At 41.0% G+C, this 20980-nt stretch overlaps 1 long non-coding RNA gene across 1 annotated transcript; it reads left to right on the top strand.

Annotated features, from left to right (window-relative positions):
• Positions 1 to 15684: 15684 nt before the first annotated feature.
• Positions 15685 to 20310, top strand: LOC117021636 (uncharacterized). The gene is made up of 5 exons (XR_004422892.1): positions 15685 to 15794; positions 17871 to 17925; positions 18545 to 18655; positions 19734 to 19874; positions 20215 to 20310. It is a non-coding gene; the product is annotated as an uncharacterized LOC117021636 (long non-coding RNA).
• Positions 20311 to 20980: the final 670 nt, after the last annotated feature.

Genomic DNA, 20980 nt, shown 5'->3' with positions numbered 1-20980 from the left:
TTCCCACCCAATTATTAGTTGTGTAATGTTGGACACGTTTATATCTTCTCAGAGCTTTAGTTTCTTGTAAGAATAGGAATAATATACCTACCTCATAAAGTTACAGGCAGAATTAAATGATGTCATGTCTCCAGAGCATAAAGCAAGTAGCCCAGTTCTTACACACAGCAGGGCTCACTAATTTAGTCTCCCTCCCTCTCTCTCTCTCTGAAAAAGGATGTGTGTTCACAAATTATATTAGAACTTTAAAAACGGTCATTATAGGACCCTTGGCATTCAGAGAATTAACATGTGCAGTTTTGACTGTTGCTAAGTAACCCCAGTGGTCCACATAATGTGATCATTTGAATTTTGCTGAGGGCACAGTTGACTCCTACACCCTGCGAAGAGGCTGGATGGCAGGAGGGTCATTTTCCTTGCGCGTAGCCTACCCACTGCCAACCATCCTCATCTTAGCCTGATTTTATGGTTCTTGGTCTATCTTCCCATCCAGGTACTTTTGTGAAGTAAGGGTTTATGGAAATGTTACAGAACATGCCCCTGCTAAACAAAAGAACAAACATGGAAAAAAAAAAAAACTAAAACGAACCAGTGAAGAGTGTTGGCATGAAGGGAAGAGAAAGTTAAGAAATCTAAGAACTATAGAGGGTAACAAAAAAGTGTATACACATTTTAAGAAAGGAAAAAAACTGTATTAAAATTGTGATAATATCTACCAATAACAAAAGATGAATACAAGTCACGTTTGACTTCTGCAATTGCAAGAGGTACTCAAAGTGGTTCCCATCAGCGTCCAGACACTTCTGATGACGGCAAAGTACTGCTTGAGCAACGTTGACCAAAGTGTCCACATGTATACATTTTTTTGGCACCCCCGGTAGAAGATGCTTATATAGCAAAATAGATTTGGGGATAAATTATGGAGTGGGAATGCCACGTTGGCAGTGTCTTGGACTAATGGCAGAATGCTTTTACCATGTGATCCATAAGGAAATAAGGAAAGGCAATTCATAAACTATTTCAATAAATTTTCCAGACAGAATTCTTATTATTACCTTTATAAATGAGTCTAGTCTTCTATTTATAGAATTATAAAGGTCTTAAGGGGTCAATTAAAAGATTTTAGTGATACTTGACTGAACTTTATGAGAGAAATTCTATGCTAGAAAGGTATCTGTGATTTGAGGAATTTGTAAAAGTCTCAGCACACATCTCTTGAGAATGTCAGGGCCTGTAATTATTTTTAATACTCTACATAGTTCCTGTCATATAGCAAATTGTAAAATGCAAATTATTAACCATTGGGTTGGTAATCACATTGTAAAGAGAGAATTTGCATCTTTAATTGCCTATTTTACAATAAGGACATGGCATTTATCAACAGATATTCAACACCACGTTCACTAGGCTCTGGGCTACAAAGCACATGAACACATCAAACATGGGTCATGCCCTTTTTGAGGCAGAAAAAATGCTGGCTACATGATGCAAATATAACCCTGAAGGTTGGGAGGGTAAATTATCTTGGGGAAAGAATATTGGGATCTATGACTGGCAGAAAGTCACAATATTGGTGCATTTAGACAGCTGTTAAGCCTCTGGTAATCATTTAGGGAGACAAAAGGGAGATGCCATTTTTTTATGATACTAAAAGCACAGCTAGCTAGCTCTAAGAAATATGACATATCCTAGATGTGATCAGTAAATCTCAGCACTTTCCATCTCTGTGAAGTCACTTAATTTTGACTGGATACTCCCTGTGGTAGGTAGATCTAACATCTAAAGATAGATATGTTTCCATGAAAAATGATTTTTACACTCACATCCTTAAAAACCAGCAGTCTCACTTTCACCAGGCTCCAAGCAGTCTCAATACGGTGTTTCTTTCATTTGACCTTTGCTGTCCTGGTAGGAACGATGATCCCACATTACGTTGTTGTTTGAAGAGTCAGAGTTGAATTCTGTGGACAAATTAGACTGTCGCAGAAAGACTGGTATTTCCTGGGACAGGTTAAGGGGAGTGAACCACAAGATTGATTAAGATTTAACTGGGCACTAACTTCTTTGTATTATCTTCTGGAATCTTCATTTAAAATGCAGGGAGGATAATACATTAAAGAACACGAAGGAGTAAAACTATCAAGAGAGCTGTCAATGCCTGTTTACATTCTAATCCTAAGGACTTCCACAGATGCCATTCATTCTTAGAAGTCTTTGGAAGACTTTTCAAAAATTCATTTGGAAGTCTTACCAGAGATTTCCTGGTCTCCTCAAAAGAGATAGACTATTTACTAGTATTACCCAGGGGAGTAGGGGGAGAAATACAGTGTGGTATTCACCTAGTCTTAATCAGAGGGGAAGTAAACTTTTGTTTAATGTCTCTCACTTTGCCATCTCATCAAATTTCTTTCTTCAATTCCATTGTGCAGTATTTTTATGACCGTTTATGGATGGGGAAACTGAGGCTATGGAAGATTAAGGAACTGCCACGAGGAGCTAGTAAGTCAAACTTGGATCTTGGAGTCAAACATGGCCTAACTCGTTTCAAAGCTCATTAGCCTAAGAAAAAGATAGAGATCTTACCAACGGAGTTTGATTCAAGGCATTTTGGTTGTCTTCCTCATCACCCGGTTTACTTGATTCTGATATGTTGTACAGAGGAGTTCAGAGGCTCCTTTAAGAGAAGAAAGGTAGAGGATAAGATGTTAAACTATTAACTATTTAAAAAAATTTTTTTAAAGATTTTTATAAAAAATATAGCTAACATATATTATATTAGTTCCAGGTGTATACCATTGTCATTCAACATTTATGTACCTAAAGAAGTGATCACCACGATAAGCCCACAACCATCTGACACCATACCATGCTATCACGATATTATTGCCTGTATTCCCTATTCTGCACATTACATCCCCATGACTCATTTGTTTTATACCTGGAAATTTGGACCTCTTATTGCCCTTCACCTTCCCCCTTCCTTCTTAATTTTTTAATTACAGTTAACATTCAACATTACTTTATATTAATTTCAGGTGTACAGCATATACAGCATAGTGGTTAGACATTTATATAAGAAGTGATCCCCCTGACTTGTCTAATACCCACACAGCACTATAGATAGGCATTGCCACATCATGGACTATATTTCCTTTGCTTTACTTTACACCTGTGACTATTTTGTAACTACCAATTTGTGCTTCTTAATCCCTTCACCTTTTACACCCTGGACCCCGACCCTATCCCATCTATCACGTCAATAAATCTAGTATCCATCTGACACCATGTATAGTTATTACTATATTACTGACTATATTCTTTATGCTCTACCCTACGTCCCTGGTGCAGACTCAGGTCACCCACTGCCTGTGACTGGCTAGGGACTATCAGGTAGGAACTACAAAGGGATCCGTGATTGTTCATTGCCTGTTCTGAACCTGGAGGCGTGTAGGAGAGGCCATGTTGTGAACCGAGGATGTCTGCCAACAGTACTGGGCCTGGGGTAGCTCCACAAAAAGCCAAGATGCCCCCAAGACCTGTTGTCACCTGCTGGCTCCCTTAAAGTTCAGCCACTGATAAAGCCTCCTGCAGTACAAAAGTTAGGTGAAGTAGGGTCTCATGAGTCGCCAGAGTGGGATGAGTTGTGCCCACCAAGTTAATTTAGATTCTGGTTTGGTGCCAGTGCTGAGCCCGGAGCTGCTCAGCAAAAGTCTCAGGAGCACATTGAGGCCACTCACCACCTGTCTGGAGTCTGTGGACTCTGATAGTTTCCAAGAAAGTATGCAATGCAGATGGCACTGGCTGCTCACTGAGAAAGTGCCTCTGGCGATGGGGAAGTTGAGTAGAACAGGGTCCCAGGGAGTCAGCAGGGTGAAGCAGTGGAGCTCAACAGACCAATCAGATTCAGATGGCCAGAGAGGGCGGACTCAACACAGAGAAGCCGGCGTCTGCCTGCAAGCTGTATAGGAAGAGGGCCTCCACAGGGAAAATGGTGACTATCCTCCAGCACTCGCCCAGAATCCACATACCGCTGCCCCCCATAAGCCTCCAACACCCCCTGAATCACTGTCCAACTGCCAAGGCCCAGGGTGAGTGCCTGCAAGCAATTAAGTCTGTGCCCAGGCCCTTTAAGAGGGCGTCTGGGTTTTTCGCAGCCTTCGTCAGAACCCCCACTGTTTTTCACAGCCAGATATGGGGGCTCCTCTTCCCAGCACTGGTACTCTGGGCTGGGGAGCCTGGTGTGGGGCTGGGGTTCCCTCACTCCTCCGGGGGGAACCTCTGCAGCGAGATATCCCTTTCAATTCTCAGCCACCACACGGAGGTGTGGGGTCAGCCCATTCTGCATATCCACCCCTCCTACCAGTCTCAGTGTGGCTTCTTTGTTATATCGTGTTGTATCTGTTCAGCTAGACTTCAGGTGGTTCTCCAGGTTGATTGTTCTATAATGTAGTTGTAATTTTAATGTGTGCATGGAAAAAGGCAGGCACAGCATTTGTCTACTCCACCATCTTGGATATCCCAAACGTTAACTATTATGAGACCTATTATTGAGCAGGACTGGAGTAGCAGTGGGAGAAAGGCTATTCTCAATATCCTATTCTGGAGAAGTGCCTCATTTTTTTGTTTTTAAAATGTAAAAAAAAAAATGAAATTACACGTAATCTTACCATATGATCCATGTTCCCAGCCTGTTTACCCAAGTGAGTTGAAAATTTACATCCATGTGTAAACTTGGACACAAATGTTTGTAGCAGTTTTGTTCAGAATTGTCAAAATTAGAAGCAACCAAGATCTCTTTCACTAGGTGAATGGATAAACAAGTTGTGGTACATCCAAATAATGGAATACTATTCATCAATAAAAAGAAATGAGCTATCAAGCCATGAAAAGACATGGAGGAAACTAAGTGCATATTGCAAGTGAGAAGCCAACTATATGACATTCTGGAAAAGGCAAAACTATGGAGAAAATAAAAATAGCAGAGATTGCCAGGGGTTCAGTGGAGGTGATGAAGATGGGGGTGGGGAGTTGAACAGTTGTCACACAGGGCATTTTTAGGGCACAGACACTATTCTGTGTGCTACTGTAATGGTAGATATACAACTATGCATATGGCAAAACTCATAGACTATACAACACAAAGAGTGAACTCAAACTATGGACTTTAGTTCAGAATAATGTATCAATATTGGTTAATCAATGTAAAAGTGTACCACACCAAGAGCAGATGTTAATAATAGGAAAAATGTAGGCAGAAAGTGGGGTGTCTTGGAAAGGAAGTATATGGAACTTGCTTTACTTCCTGCTCAATATTTTTGTAAACATAACACTGCTCTAAAATGTACATTAATGAAAAAAAATCATTCTAGAGCTATTTCATTCTTCATATATCATGTTAAAGATTATAAGATACAGCTAGAGAGAAAAGAAGGAATAAGAATAGTGTAAAAGAAAGGGAGAAGAAAAATATGAGAATTACAAAATGATAAAATGAAATTTGTGCTACCAGAAAAAATTTTTTTTTTTAGAAATTTACAGAACCATTTTTCATTATCTATTTTTTTTCTTTTCTGCTTTTGTCCTTTTGGGGGGCATGGGAGGGGAGCAGGACTTGAGCAAGCTTAGAATATTGGATAAGATGACAGCATGGAATCTTAAAAATAGTCTATGCAATTTCCCCAAAAGCAAGCATTTTACTTAAGGCTGATGGAAGGCCGGAATGTCTGGCACAGCATATATTTTGAGACGATTAAGCTTGAGATGGTTAAACTGTAACTCTGAGTGATTAGGGAAGAGGGTGTTTTAATGGTGTGATACTGGAAGAATCATGGGGCTGAACAGTTGGGAACCTGCTTTCAGCTTGGCTCCAAGAGTAAATAGGCTTCCCCCAGGATTACTGGAAATAAGAGGGAGTGGTGATATGGAGACTCAGAGTAAGATGAAGGAGCTTAAAGAACATGCGAGAGGATGTCCCCCAAACAAACTTTTCTGTTGAGGTATAACATACAGTAAAGTGCATGAATTGGACGTATATATTTTGTTGAATTTTTATTTATGAACATATCCACAGATCCACAAATCAATTCAAGATACAAAGTATTTCCAGTATCTCAAAAGGCATTTTTGTTCTCCTTTCCAGTCAATACCTCTGTCCTCAGAGGTAATCACTCTGACTTCTATCCATAAAAATTAGTTTTGCCTGCAAACCTCAGATAAACAGAATCATACTACAGAATGTGCCAAAAAATGTATACACAATTTAAGAAAGGAAAAAACTCTTTTAAAATTGTAATACTCAATATATACCAATAACAAAAGATGACTACAAGTCAGGTGTATACGTTTTTTGGCACCCCTGGTATATGTACTCATTTGCATCTAGCTTCTTTCTCCCAACACGATGTCTGTGGAATTCATCCATATCGTTGCATATAATTGTGGTTGGCTTTTTGTAATTGCTACTCAGTATCTCAATGTAGGAAAATACCATAGTTTGTTTATCATTCTATTGCTGATGAAGATTTGAGTTATTTCCAGTGTTTTCACTTTAATGAATATGTTTGCTATGAGTATTCTTGTATATCTTTTGCTGGGTGTGTGCATTCATTCCTCTTGTGTGTATACCTAGGAGGAGAATTGCTGGCACTTAGTATAGGCACATAGATATTGCCAAACAATTTTCCAAAATGGTTATATAATTTAAATTTCTACTAGCAACATATGAAGATTCCAGTTGCCACACATTTTCATCAAGCTTTTACTATCACCTGTCTTAAATTTGAGCTAGTCTGGGGAGTACAGAGTGGTATCCATTCTGATTTTAATTTATATTTGCCTAATGAATAATAAAATTGAGCATTTTTTTTTTCGTTTTAAAGAAGTCCCTCTATGGTTCCTCATAATACTGATTTGGTGGTGATGTACTCCTTTAGCTTTTTCTTGTCTGGGAAGCTCTTTTTCTGTCTCTTCATTTTGGCTGCCTCCTTGTGTTTGTTTCTATATATTAGGTAGGGCTGCTATGTTGCCCAGTCTTAGTAGAGTGGCCTTATGTAGTAGGTGCCCTGTGGGGTCCAGTCACCTGAGCTGGGTGCTCTAGGTGTGTCCCTTGGGTTGTGTGTGCCCTCCTGTTGTAGTTGAGCCTTGGTTGCTGTCCACAGACCAATGGGAGGGATTGACCCTCAGGCTGATTGGTTGTGAGGACTGGCAGTGACTATAGTGGAGGAGTTGTTGTCCAGAGGCTGACCTTACAGAGCAGGATTTGCTTTAGCGGGACTCTGGTGCCTGCCCAGTGTGCCCTTTGGGTGTAATTTCTGGTAGTAGTTGGGTGATGCTCCAGCTTGGTCCAAAACTGTCCGCTAGATGTGCCAGCCCCTGGTCTGATTGGGAAGGGCAGGCCAAGATCAGCTGCAGCTGTGCCCTGCCTGAGCCATGGGGCATAAACCATAAAACAATCTGCAGATGGCTGCAAGTGGTACTGGGCTTGGAGGTGCCACCTGAGGCCTCGCCATGAACTGAGGCCAGCTCTCTCTAGTGCCAAACTTAGGGCTGCTCAGTCAGAGGTAAGGACATGCCAAAGCCAGATGCTGCTTGGTTGGGTTTTGTGAACGTTTGAGTGATTTTAGGAAAGGCCACAGCATGAGACAAGACAGGCAGTTTGTATGGAAAAGCCACTGGAAGCAACTTGGGTGTGCCCAAAAGTTGGGTTAGACAGGGCCTCAGGGAATCACCAGGGTGGGCAATTGATGGAAACTCAAATATGGTGGCCACCTGCATATGCACGCCTGGAGGCTGGAGGGCTCAACAAAAAAGCAATGGCTTCCTCCAGCTCCTCTTTCCAGGGGAAAGCCGCCCCTCCTGCCCTCGCCTTGAGGTGAGACAAATCAGTTCTCCCTGTATGTCCTTGGAGCCTCAGTGCTGGAGCTCAGAGCAAGTGAATCCATTAGCAGGTAAGTCTGTGCCCTTTAAGAGGAGTGCCTGGGACTCCACGTGCCCTCTGTCTCACTCAGCCACCATCTCCACTGGTTTTCACAGCCAGAAGGTATGGGGACTTCTCTTCCTGGCACTGGAGCCCTAGGCTGGGGATCCCGGTGTGGGGCTGGGACCCCTGGCTCCTCAAGGGGGACCTCTGCAGCCGAGATATCCCTCCTGACTTTCAATGGTCACACACGGGTGTGGGACCAGCCCATTCCATGTCTTTGCCCCTCTTACCAGTCTCTCAATGTGGCTTCTTCTGTATGTCCTTTGTTGTAGGGCTTCAGTTTAGCTAGACTTCAGATGATTCTTAATGATGGTTGTTCTGTAGTTTAATTATAATTTTGATGTGGCTGTGAGAGGAAGCAATCACAGAGTTAACCTTCTCCACCATCTTGACTAGAAATTTTATGTTGTACTATTTAAATCTTATCCCAGGTTTATAAATATTTTTATCCTGTTCTCTCCTAAAGCTTTATTTTTTATTTTTAGATTTATAATCTACTTCAAACTAACTTTTTGTATATGGTGTGAAGTAAGGGTCAAAGTTCATTTTTCCCCAAAATGAATACACAATTAGTTCCGCAACATTTATTAAAAATTCCAATCTTTCCCCCCTAAATTACAGTGATGCTTTTGTCACAAATCAGATGACTGTATATGTATGAATATTTTCTTCATTCTACTTTGTTTCACTGCTTTGTCTATTTCTATGCCAGTACCACACTGTCTTAATTATGAAGTTTATAAAAAGTATGCATGTCTTGGCATTTCTATGTACTTTGCATTTTCACATACATTTTAGAATCAGCTCTAATTACACTTGTCTTTCTTACAGTTTTGTACCAGTAAGTTGTAGCTAGCACATTTTCTAATTTTTATATTTAATTTTACTTTTAATCAAAGTTACATATGTACATAGTTTAAATTGTCAAATAGTTCTGTAAAGCTATACATGAGAAACAGGATTCCCTTGCTGCACCTCTTTCTATTCCCAAATCCCATTTTCAAGAAGCAATCTCTTTTAATCTTTTAGCTTTCTTTTAGTATTTGATTTTGTATTTCTCAATAATATGCTTCTAGTTTTATTTCTTAATTTTCATCTTTAGATATTATCTACTAACTTCCTACTATGAAAGATACTTTAGCCCTCACATTTTCTCAACATAATTTTTGTTAGATTAGTATTCATTAGGTACATTATTATTCCCGTGTAAATATTATTCATAGCATTCTTTTATACCTGTTTGTTTTCCCTAGAGTTAATAATCATCTCCTTTTCTTCATTTGTTTAGTTTTATATACTGTTTAGTACCATGAATCATTCTTGAACTCTCTACCAGAAATACAAATATCCTCTGGATATATTTAATTACATCAGGTAACCTATCACATCATTTTTTTGTTTCCTTGAAGACATCTTTCTTATAACCAACTAGCGCCCCCTTTCTCCCCCCACCCCAAGTCTAGACTGGCTGATATTTAGGCCGGTCATGCAGATGCTGCCAAGAAATCTTCCTTCATCACCATATTTGGGATTCTCCTTTCCTCTCTCCCATGTTGTACCCACTATTTCCTGGATTTCATGCCTTCCTCTTTCTTGGTTTCCTCTATTGTTGTGATGGAGCACATATTATTGTAGCTTCCTAGGAAAGAGTTCATAGGAAATGTGTTTTTTGAGAACGTGCTGTCTCTATTCTATTCTGACAATTAGTGGATCATTTGACTAGGTTCTTAGAATACAAGTCATGTTCCTTAAAATTTTGAAGGCCTTGCTCCGTTATCTTCTAGATTCTGATGTTACACCTTATGTTATGGTGCAGTTGTTGTATTAATAATAACATGATGTAATCGATGTTAGTTTGATTCCTGATTTTTATGTTTTTCATTCTGTGGGAGGTTTTAGCTCCTATGGTTTCCTGACTATAGGCATTGATGTGCACTTTGCGCATGCGTTGTGCGGGGCATTTTGTGAGTTCTTCCTTTTAGAAGCTACTCTGTTTAGTTCTGATACTATTTCAAAGTGCTTCTTTAATAATTTTCTACCCCTCTGTTTTATTTTTTCTTTCTGAATATTCCTTTAAAAATGATATTGGACATCTAGATTGATCCTCTAATTTTCTTATCCTTTTTCTATTTTCTAACTTTTGAACAGATAGGTCATACTTTCTAAATAAACTTTATCTTCCATTTCTTCCTTTAAAATGTTTATTTCTGCTGTTTTTTCATAATTCCCATGAATTTGGTTTTATTCAATAAATGTTGCTTTTTTTATAGCCTCCTTTTCTTGTTCTGTGGATGTTACATCTATTTTATTTTTCTGAGGATTATGAGGATTAGTTATTTTTTGTTTATTTGAAGTTTTCTTATGTTTTATTCTGTTTTTTCTCTAACTCTTTTTTCTCCTGTTTGTTTAGTTTTGGTCTATATCTTTCATATCATAGATCTTTCTTTCATTCAGTGTTATTATTGGCTGTATGCTCGTATTCAAGGCACCAATAAAGGTTGCTTATAAGTTCTGAATGAGTGGATGACCTTGTCGAGTAGTAGGCTTCCCTCTAAGATAATCTGGCTGTTTTCTTAGAGGAACCCCAGCTGTCAATATTTGTAGGGTTTTCTGTTTGTTTGTTTGTTTGTTTGTTTGTTTTTGCAGAGTCAGTTTCCCTAGGCATGACTCCTCTAAATTTCATGCTTGAGGGTTTTGAGTTCCTGCCAGCATTTTGGGATGGAATGGGAGAAGGGGTCAGGGCAAGGGTGGGGGGGTTCGCCCTTCAGAAGTTTCACATTTGTTCTGTTCTCCCTGTTTTTAGTACAGTACTCCTGTAGTATGTGTCATGAGGCGAGGCCAGAGTCTCCTGTTTCAACCTCTCCAGTGTGCAAACCTTTTGTTTTCTTTCCTGGTGGGGGCAGGGATACTCATTTGGCTGAGCAGACTGGGGGAGATCTATGAGGTTATTTCTTGTATAGATTTTCAACTAAGCTTCTGGCTTTTAGCTTCACTTGAACCCCCCACTTTCAGAGGTAATTGATGCCCCAATTACCGAGGCTTTCTGTGGTATGTAACATGCAACCACTTATTTCTGGAGTTACACTGAGGCTCACCTACCTCAAAGCACTTCCAAGCTGTTTCACGTTTCCTAAGTTAGTAACAAGTCACCCATCTGATACCCAACTTTCAAAATTTTGTTTTCATTTCTTTTCTTGTTTTCTTTATATTTGTGGATTTTTGTGTTTTACTATCTTTATTACCTTCTAAGTGAGGTTTCTGGAGGGAAAATAGTAAATACTTGTGTTCAATCTACATTTTAACTGGAAGGTAGTCAATATTTAAGAATTTAAAGTCAACTCTTGCCTGAAAATAAAGCGACCAGCTCTTGACATAAAAAAGAATTGCTGCTTTTTCCATTGTTGTTCTACTAACTGACTGATAAATAAAAGTACCTCTATTTTACCTGTCCCTTTTGGGAATGTGATGGAATGGAATGGAAATCAAGAAATGGGTCCAAGGAGATATTTTTGAACTGGATTTTCTGGTCATATTTAGGATCAAATTCCCACAAAAAGGTGACAACATATAATGTAAACTGCTATTCTGGATTTGTTGGCTGGTTATTACAAGACAAGTGCAAAAGAAATAATAAAATGTAATCATTATTGGACATGTGGTATTTATTTAGGAATGATTATTTTACTCATCTGATGCAAAGACTAGAAACCTAATTGGGATATCAGTGGACTATTCAGATTATATTTACCAGAAACCCTTCAAGTACGTGAGCATATTTAAAATATTCTCTACTTAGGCTTTTAGTCTTCATGGAATTAATTCCATATTTTACTGATAAATGTCACTTGTGTTACAATCACCAGCGTGGTGATTCTAGATATTAAAAAAAAAATACACATTAGTTAAGAAACCTGATGCTAATTTGTGATAATGAATTTTGCTTTGTGCAGCTGGAAAATGAGGCTGCATTTTTTTTAAGGAATAAAATAAATCTTAGTGATTGAGGGAGCTTACTGACACGTTCCTCACACGCCATCACGGCCTTATCTGAGAGAACTGCTTCATTAGCCTCCGTCATTATGAATGAAGATTTAGTTAGCATCCTAATATGCCACTGCCAGATTTAGATGCTGCTACAATCAATATTGCAAGCCAGAAAAGTACAAGAGAGGAACATAGTGTGGGAAAGCATGTTTGAGACTAGCAAACGATTGGGGCAGATATAAAAGTCCTCTAAGGAGACCTCAGGAATTTTAAGATTTCTTCAGACTATCCAAATATATGGAGCATTTAAAAGTGAGGAATGTGGAGGTTGCTGAATGGAAATTGTTTCAGACATGGAAGGCTGTTGGCAGGAGTTATGAGTGAGAAAATGGAATGAAGGGAATGGTAGTTAACTAGGAGGGAGGAAGCATACGAAGGGTGGTGAGTGAGGCGGGAAAGAGCCTAGACACCAAAGAATGTCTTGAGTGTTGTGTATGTACAGTGAGTTTTGCAGTGAATTGTAGCTGAAGTTGTACCAGGGAAACTGACTAAGTGCTGTAGAATTTAGAGTGTGGAGCTGAGGCGGTACTTAAGAACTATGAATCGTGTGGTTTAGTCTGCAAGCAATGTCACCTTCACAAAAGCACAGTGAAAATAGGCAATTCAAGCTCTAGTATGGTTCTTAGAAATAGTCGAGGAAGTCTCAGTATGTGACCCAAAGCATTTCTTACGAATGTGCTTTTCTTTTCTAATCTCCAGCCCCCTCCTCCCAGATGGTTATGTGTGCAGGTCTGTAGACTCATCTGTCTTTACTGAACAAGCTGTTAATAGCTAGTAAATGAGAATAGAGCCTATTTGGGGATATTATTAGTAGGCTTTTTGAGAAGGGCTTTGGTATGAATATTGTCCAAGTAGCTTCTAGACCATGGAAGGCTTTCTGTTGGACATCCTTTTCTTTGCATCTACGTAAGTTAAAGGGAAAGGTGAGCCACCTACATTTTTGACCTTCATGCAAATAGTTCAAAATTCTAATGGTTATCCTGGCATATCCAGTGTCATCGTGCTGGAAGCGTTATTGGCATGACTGCGATTGTTACTGAGAGAGCTGTGACGCCCCAACTCATTCTCCTTGAGCTGTTATCTTCCCAGGAAGGAGACTACATAGACAGCTTAAAGAAGAGAAATGCTTTTTTGAAGGAGCCACAGTCCCGCTTCTGTATACCCATGTAAACACCAGCACAGTGGAAAAAAATGACCATGTCTTACTTTTTGGAAACAAGGTAGCTAGTACTGCTGGTTGAATTATTAAAATCTGTACTAAAAGAATATTATTTTTTAAATTCCTGTAAAAAATCAATACATTCAAAACACACCAACTGATGTAATAATTCAGCCAAGGCATGGTTTATCGCTGATAAGTAACAGTTGTGAGAAAAGTGTGTTTGTTTATCACAACAGACTAAAGAACAGGTCCATTTCATTTTTCTATTAAAAAATATTTTTCCAAACCCAATCCTATAAAGTCATACATGTTTAAACATAAAATTTGGCTGTAAAGTCCACATTAAAAATTATCCTTTGTTTTATTTTTCACCCTTGAGAAATCCTGGAGTAGATTTATGACTCATTATAAAATCACATCAGAAGAATAAACATTCGTGAAGCACATATGAGGTACCAGGCTTTGCCTTACGTCCTGTAGGAGGAACAAAGAACGTCTTCTTAAAATAACAGTACAGGAAAATTGTTAAGAACTAAAAGTTTAAATAACATCATAAGATACAAGTAATACTTTAAGACAACAATGGAAACACAATGCAAGGCCAATTATGAATACAAGACAGACATTTCAATTCCTTTGGGAATAAGTACTTCAACTATTGGCTAAATAACAGGGTTTTTGAAAAACTGTAGAGGAGACAAGCCTAGAAAGATAAAGATAAAATTATGGGCCTTAGATGGCAGGCTAAGGTTTTGGACCTTGATTTTGTAGGGAAACCACTGATAAAATTTAATTCTAACCTTAGTGGAGAAGTGACAGAATCAGAGCAGCATGGTGGGGCGATGGATCTTGCAGCCGTGCGCTGACTGTATAGACAAGCTTCAGGTACTGACACAGGTAGAAAGGCTACCACCATTTTCCAGATTGTTTGGGTCACTCCATAGGATGGGCCCACCACCACCAAAAATGGTTCAAGTGTCTAGACCGATAATCACACACACACACACACACACACACACACACACACACACACATACACACACACAAAGAGGGTATGAGAAGGTTTGCTACTCACATAATGAGGCTTTCAAGGGAGAGCAGAGCAAATTGCTACACAGGTCCAAGAAAATGGCTTGAGAAAAGCAGAGTGTGATTGGCTTGGATTTTATTATGGTGGTTCGAGTGTCGGGCTGGAGTGAGTGTTCCCTCACATGTGCGGGGCTTGCATGACTTGAACTTCTTGCTGCTGCCAAAAGAGGAAGCACCAGCCTCTCTTATAGGCTTGTCCAGATGTGGGGCAGAGGAGAAAGGAACATATTGGCTTGAAAATGTTGGCTTGATGTGGCTTGAAAGGTGTCAATAATCGAACATCAAAATGGGAGTCAGATTCTTTATTAGACAGATATAAGGTGATAAGAGTGACAGAGTGCTAAATGAGGGTGCTACATTAATAGTATAAATGAACTAAAAGTGTCCACCCCATACAGCCTGCATTGTGGGAGGCAGGTCTCTGAAAGAATGGGTCTTCACAAGCATGTGATTGCGTAATATTCAATTTACAGGACCATTGAGGGACTTTGGAATGTCAAAGAGGAGATCTACAGGGCTTTGAAATAAATATCCCAGCAATCCTTGACCTTTTGTTCACACATTTCTAAAAAAAAAAAAAAAAAAAAAAAAAAAAAAAAAAAAAGATCATTTATGTTTTGCAGAAAGATGCAAAGCTAAATGGAAATGGCATCTGGGATCAGAATTATAGATTCTGTTCTTCAATAAGGAAGTCAGTTTGGGTTTGAGCTCCAGTTACGTGCTGTGAGCTTCTGTGTGCAGTGAGAATGATCTAGTAAACTTGTTTCCATTCCTACCCTCCACCCCAGGGCTTCTGGGTGAGAGGTCTTGTGGGTGTCAGAAGCGTGCCTCATGACCAAGGTATCTGATTCGGGGTTGCCCTGCCTCTCCTGAGAACCATGGTCCCACCGTGCACCCAGCACAGGTGGTACAGTGGCTTCAGGCAGGGCCTAACACCATCACAATTAACCAAAAGTTGACTGCTTTGCTAGCTCTTAACCTGCTTAACCAGTCTTTTAATGTCTGCACCTATGAAGTTTGCCAAACAGAAATAAAAGCCAAGACTCCAATCTTGTCTAGTTACTGTTCAGGAGTTAGCAGTGCCTGAGTGCTTACTATGAAAAAGGGCTTAATATGGTTTTTCTAATTTATCTTTCACAAAGTCAAATAATTCCCACATTGCAGTGTAGAAAATTGAGGCTCAGTAAGATTAAGTGACTTGCCTAAGTAATACAGCCACTAAGTAGTAAAGCCAGGTTTGAAACCTACTTTTGTCTAAATTGAACTTGGATCACTAACCATGACACTCTGTACTGCCAGGAGCCTGGTGCTGGCTCTGTGGTCTCACTTCAGTGATGATGTGGGTCCCGTGACGCTCGGTGCAGGGGAAAGAAGCAGGCAGTTGCCTACTTAGTTCTCACGTATTGACAGTAAAAGAACAAATGTTGGTCTGATATCATCAGGATCTCTGTCTCCAAGGTAAAAACTTCCTCGTGGCTGGTGTCGCAGCCCTTCCAGGGGCCTCCGGAAGACCTGAGCCTTGTAAGTTCAGTAAGGACAGTATTTCCGGTTTGGAATACCACTCTTGGGACCAGGTATTTTCAAGAGGTTCAGAGGAACAAGAGTGTCTGAAGAGGGTGAGTGAGGGGAAGAGTGACATGTTTGGGGACAGACAGGTGGGTATACAGGGCCCTGATTCTACAGGGCTTTGCAAGTCATGGTCAGACACTTTTTTTTCCTAAGTATTGTGAGAAACAAATGGAGTGTTTTAGACAAGGGAGTTAGTCATCTAATTTTATGTTTTAAAAAATAACCTTTTGGTTGGATGAGAGGAAGCAAGAAGTGGAAGTTGTTTTATCCTCTGAATATCTTAAGTGTGTAAAAATTCCTCATGAAGGAAAAGCCAACAAAGGGGGAAAACTGATATTTTTAGGCTTGATGAGCAGGAGTAAAGTGGAACTCAGAAATGATTCTAGGACTGGCCCAGTGGCTCAGGTGGTTGGAGCGCTGTGCTCCTAATGCCGAAGGCCACCGGTTCAATTCCCACATGAGCCAGTGAGCTGCGCCCTCTGCAGCTAAGATTGTGAACTATAGCTCTCCCTGGAGCTGGGCTGCCGTGTGCTGCCATGAGTGGCCGGCAACCAGCATGAGTGGCCGGCAGCCGGCGAGAGCTGCTGTGAGCTGCTGTGAGTGGCCAACCAACGACTGGCGACTGACTGCCTCCGCCGGGGGAGTGCAAGGCTCATAATACCAGCATGGGCCAGGGAGCTGTGTCCTACACAACTAGACTGAGAAACAATGGCTTGAACCAGAGTTGGGTGGGGGAGGCGGAAGAAGGGGGGGAGAAACAATTCTAGAGGTTCCTTCACCTCCTCCCCAAAATAAGTTTGGAGAGAAGGTAAGAAGTGGAGGGAGACATAATCAGAACTTGAGCATATTCAGATTTCATTTTTTATTCCTTTTTATGCTTCTATAATTTATAATTCCCCCAAGTATTTTTCTCAACTTTAGCAGTGTTGACTCTGAAAGTCTACGTATCAGGCAGGTGGCTAAGACGGTCATAATCTGTGCAGGAAATTACACATATAAATATGTATTCCGAGTAGAGTTGAAGAGAAAAATTTTCTGAGTGTGGATAAGAACCCAGCTCTAGAGCCAACTCCATGACAAGAAGTACCCATGGAGTGGCTTGCAGGTGGCACACCCTGTGTCAGAAGGCAAGTGTTTACTTGTCTGAGGTAACATGACTTCAGCTGCCTTGAGACCAGAACAGAGTCCTGGTTTCATAGATACTGTGCTTTTCCACACATATTACATCAGATTCCTTTGATTGCAAGTGACAGAAACCCAAGTTGGGTTACCATAGTGGAAAAGAGTGTTTATTATCAGGACAGACGTATCTCACATGGAAACCAAGGTCAGAAAAATACTGGGCCTCTGGAACAACTGGAAATATGTTCTTGAAAACCGTAACTCCCCATATTCATTTTTCAACAGCTTTATTTTAATGACAGAAAATATAACTGCTGAAAGCTGAGAGAGAGAGAATGTGATTTTCTCAGTCCCAAGTCCAAAACTCCTAGAGAAGGAGCTTGTTGGCCCTGCGTGAGTTAGGATCTTACCCTTGGGTGTTACTTGTATCAGCGAGCAGCACTGGGCTAACAGAGTGTCCATGGAGATGGACAGGAGGGGGCAGCTCTCCCAAGAGAGTTGAAGAAAGAGTTTTCTTCAGGGATCTCCAATAATACTTAGAAGGCTACTAGGTAAAAAGTCCCATAGGTGTCCGTGAGAGATTTTGTATATGTGACTGTCGATGTAAGTAGGTCACTTAATTAAATTAACACCAGACCTAAACTATCAAAAAGGCAAGAAAACACTCAACCTAAAGTGATATCTGAAAATCAAGAAAATCCAGTGAGTACAGAGCAAAGATTGGTGTTATGTTTTTCTGTTAGCTGTTACTCGTTTCAGGGAAGGATTGGTCCCTTTGCCTTCTCTAGTTAAATGGTGTGTTACTCTCCACAGGCTGGATTTCCCTACCCTGAGGTAAAATACTTGTGTATATTTATACAGCAAAAGCCCTGTGAATGACCTTCCCCCAATTTGCTCAATTCCCAGTCTGTCATGTATGAACTTCGAGGTGAGCTCTTTGGAGGACCTTGGGGACTATGAGGTACGTAGTGCCACATGGTTAATGAGGACACCTTTGGTTTACCCTGGGAGAAGGGTGCATTAGTCAAGGTTTACCAGAGAAACATAACAACAAGATGTGTGTGTTTATATGTGTCTATACCGGGGGGTGCCGAAAAAATGTATACATATTTTAAAAGATACTATCGAAGTTGAATTGCATTACGGTAGCAACATGTAATTGCAGAAGTCAAACGTGACTCACATTCATCTTTTGTTATCGGTATAGATTGAGTATTACAATTTGAATAGAGCTTTTTCCTTTCTTAAAATGTGTATACATGTTTTTGGCACCCTCTGGATGTACATAGAAAGACAGAGAGTCAGAGAGACACAGAGACAAGGATAGAGAGAGGGAGATTTTAAGAAACTTGTTCCTGTAATCGTGGATGCTTCATAAGCACAAAATCTTCAGGGCAGGCTAGCAGGCTGGGGACACAGCGAGGACTTGTGGTTCACGTTCAAAGGCCATCTACTAAGGGGGAAGTCAGTTTTTGTTCCACTAACGCCTTCAGCTGGTTGGGGGAGGCCCACCCACATTATGGACAGTCACCTGCTTTACTTTAAGTCCGCTTGATTTAATTATTAATCTCCTCCAAAAGCCACCTTCACAGAAACATGCAGAATCACGTCTGACCAAATCCATGAGCATCGTGGCTGTGAACGTTGACACACACAATGAACGTCACAAAGGGGATACAGTAGACTACCAGGTGAGGCATCAAGGGAATAGGGAAGTAGGAATTCACGAGCAAAACAGCCTCATCTCAGCAGATTTCTGGTGCCTGGAAATATTTGTTATAATTATGCTGGAAGAAGGAAAGACACTGCGACAGGGAGATAGATGGGGAAGGAAGAACCCCCTAATGACTGCAGGAGGGACATTTCCCAACATGGCAGTGGGTTCTCACAGTGGGTGGGGAGCAGCGTGACCACGTGAGTACATGTGGAGAAACAACAAAAGCCTGAGAGGGAGGAGCGAGTGTGGCGGGAAGCATTGTTTCCTGCCTGTGGCAACAGTGGTACCAACCACTGACATCTGCCCTGTGGCCTGTTCTATGTCTGGATGGAGGCGGTGCACGTGAAACTGGGCACGCAGGCTGATGGTGGCCTTTTTAGGCTGCGCAATGGTGTTGGGAGCATCTCAGCAAAGCTTCTCAGAGACCATGTGAAAACATGGAAAATATAAGGCAACTTCTTTGCCATACTCTACTCCCAGGGCAGACTGACACGTGGGGAGGCCAGCGATTTAGTCCTCTTTCAAACTAGTATTTGAACAGAAACATTCTCCAACATATTTTCTCATTGTTGTTGGTGTGGGGAGAAACTGGCTTTCCATAAAAATGAGACAGCGTATTTTATTCTCTCTTTCTTTCTCCTTCCTTCCTTCCTTTCTTTTTTCCTTTCTTTCTCCCTCCCTCCCTCCCTCTCTTCCTCCCTCCCTCCCTCCCTCCCTCCCTCCTTCCTTCCTTCCTTCCTTCCTTCTTTCTTTCTTCTCAGTCTTGGTTAAAAGCAAGGCACATTCCTGGCAAGTTCTCCACGCTGATTTTCCTGCCACATCTTTGCACTTACTGTGAGTTGCCCGCCTCCTGCTCCCCTCCCCCACCCAACGCTGGCAAACCACCACTTATTTTTCACCGCAAGGTTAATTCTCTGAACTTTCTCTAAGTCCCCCCGCATGGGTTGCTCTCTTCTTTGAGGCACCACTATACTCCCCAGCCCCCATCCCTCAACTATCATACCATGTTGACATTATTTTTCTCTCTTCTTTTCCTGCTGTCACATCCTAAGCTCCTTTTTGGAAGTTGTCCCCAGTGGCTCCGCGTTATACACTGACTGCGTGAATGACAGAGGCTGCCAAGGACCCTCAGGAACCTGCTGAGGTTGGCCTCGCCTCATACCAGCCTCCACATGTGGCCCCTCGTATGAAATGTAAGACGTGTTTTGTAAAAGAGGAAACATTGTCATGTATGCACACCCTGCCCTGAACAACAGGTCTAAGCAAAAATTCAAAGAAAACTTTTAAAGTGCTGGGAGGAAGGCAAATGTTTCCGAAGGTGATCACATTTGGTCAATGTAATCCCAATTCTGTAGGATTCTCAAAAGGAGAAATCCATTGAATCTTTTCTTCTTCTCCCACCCACTGTAAGAATCCCTTCTACGGGGACCAGGATGGCTGATACCGTGTGTGCTGCTAACCTCATTTTTGTTGTGCAGTGGAGGCGTGGGGGCAGGGACAATGAGTCCTCACTCAGATTTTCATGTTGGCTAGAACCTTCTGGAAGAAGCTGAGCAGCAAGAACTCTTATAGATAAGGGCTTTGAGAAACAGAGAGAAGAGACTTGTCACAACAATGTCTAGAATTTACAAAAGCAGACTTAACCTGAGAGTTGAAGGACTGCTCATAAAATTGTGGAATACAATAACATTCAGAGCTGGGAGGGACTGTGACCAGCAGTGAAAGCAGGTCTCTAAGCTGTCAGCTGTTGTGAATCACCGGTTGCCATTGGGGATGGACCACGTGCTCCTCTCCCCACACTTCCCCTCACTTCCGGGGCCCTGCTGGCATAGGAACTTCCAGAGGGGCCCTGCTTTAAAGGTTGGTGCCACAGGATGATGTAACAGCCCTCCCTGCCCATGCCAGGAGGGTCGATCCAAAACACAAAACGTCGGAAGAGTCATGACAGCCTGTCCCCACTCCTGAGGTCGTTTATTCAAATGTCACTTATCCTTCGTTTCATTCCAAAAAGTATGAGAGTTTATGTCTGAAAATACATAACCAATGCCACAGCATAATTGGAGAAATTAGAGGGAAGAAAAAAATAAGGAAAATAAAGTAAAACCAGAGTCAAAATTAATTATCAAGATATTTGAAATACATTGCCTGAGGTAGGTTCCAGATTTGGCTCTGAGCTTCCTAGCTGCCAAACAAAATGAAACGCAATTGATTACAATGTTTACAGTGTCTAAAAATGAGGACAAACTATTTTTTTAGAGACGCATAGCTCTTCCTGATACTGAGAGCTGAGAGAAACATG

Source organism: Rhinolophus ferrumequinum, chromosome 4 (assembly GCF_004115265.2).
Source record: "Rhinolophus ferrumequinum isolate MPI-CBG mRhiFer1 chromosome 4, mRhiFer1_v1.p, whole genome shotgun sequence".
NCBI classification, from domain to species: Eukaryota; Metazoa; Chordata; class Mammalia; order Chiroptera; family Rhinolophidae; genus Rhinolophus; species Rhinolophus ferrumequinum.
Note: the sequence above shows the minus strand (reverse complement) of the source record. Positions and strands in the feature narration are given on the sequence as shown.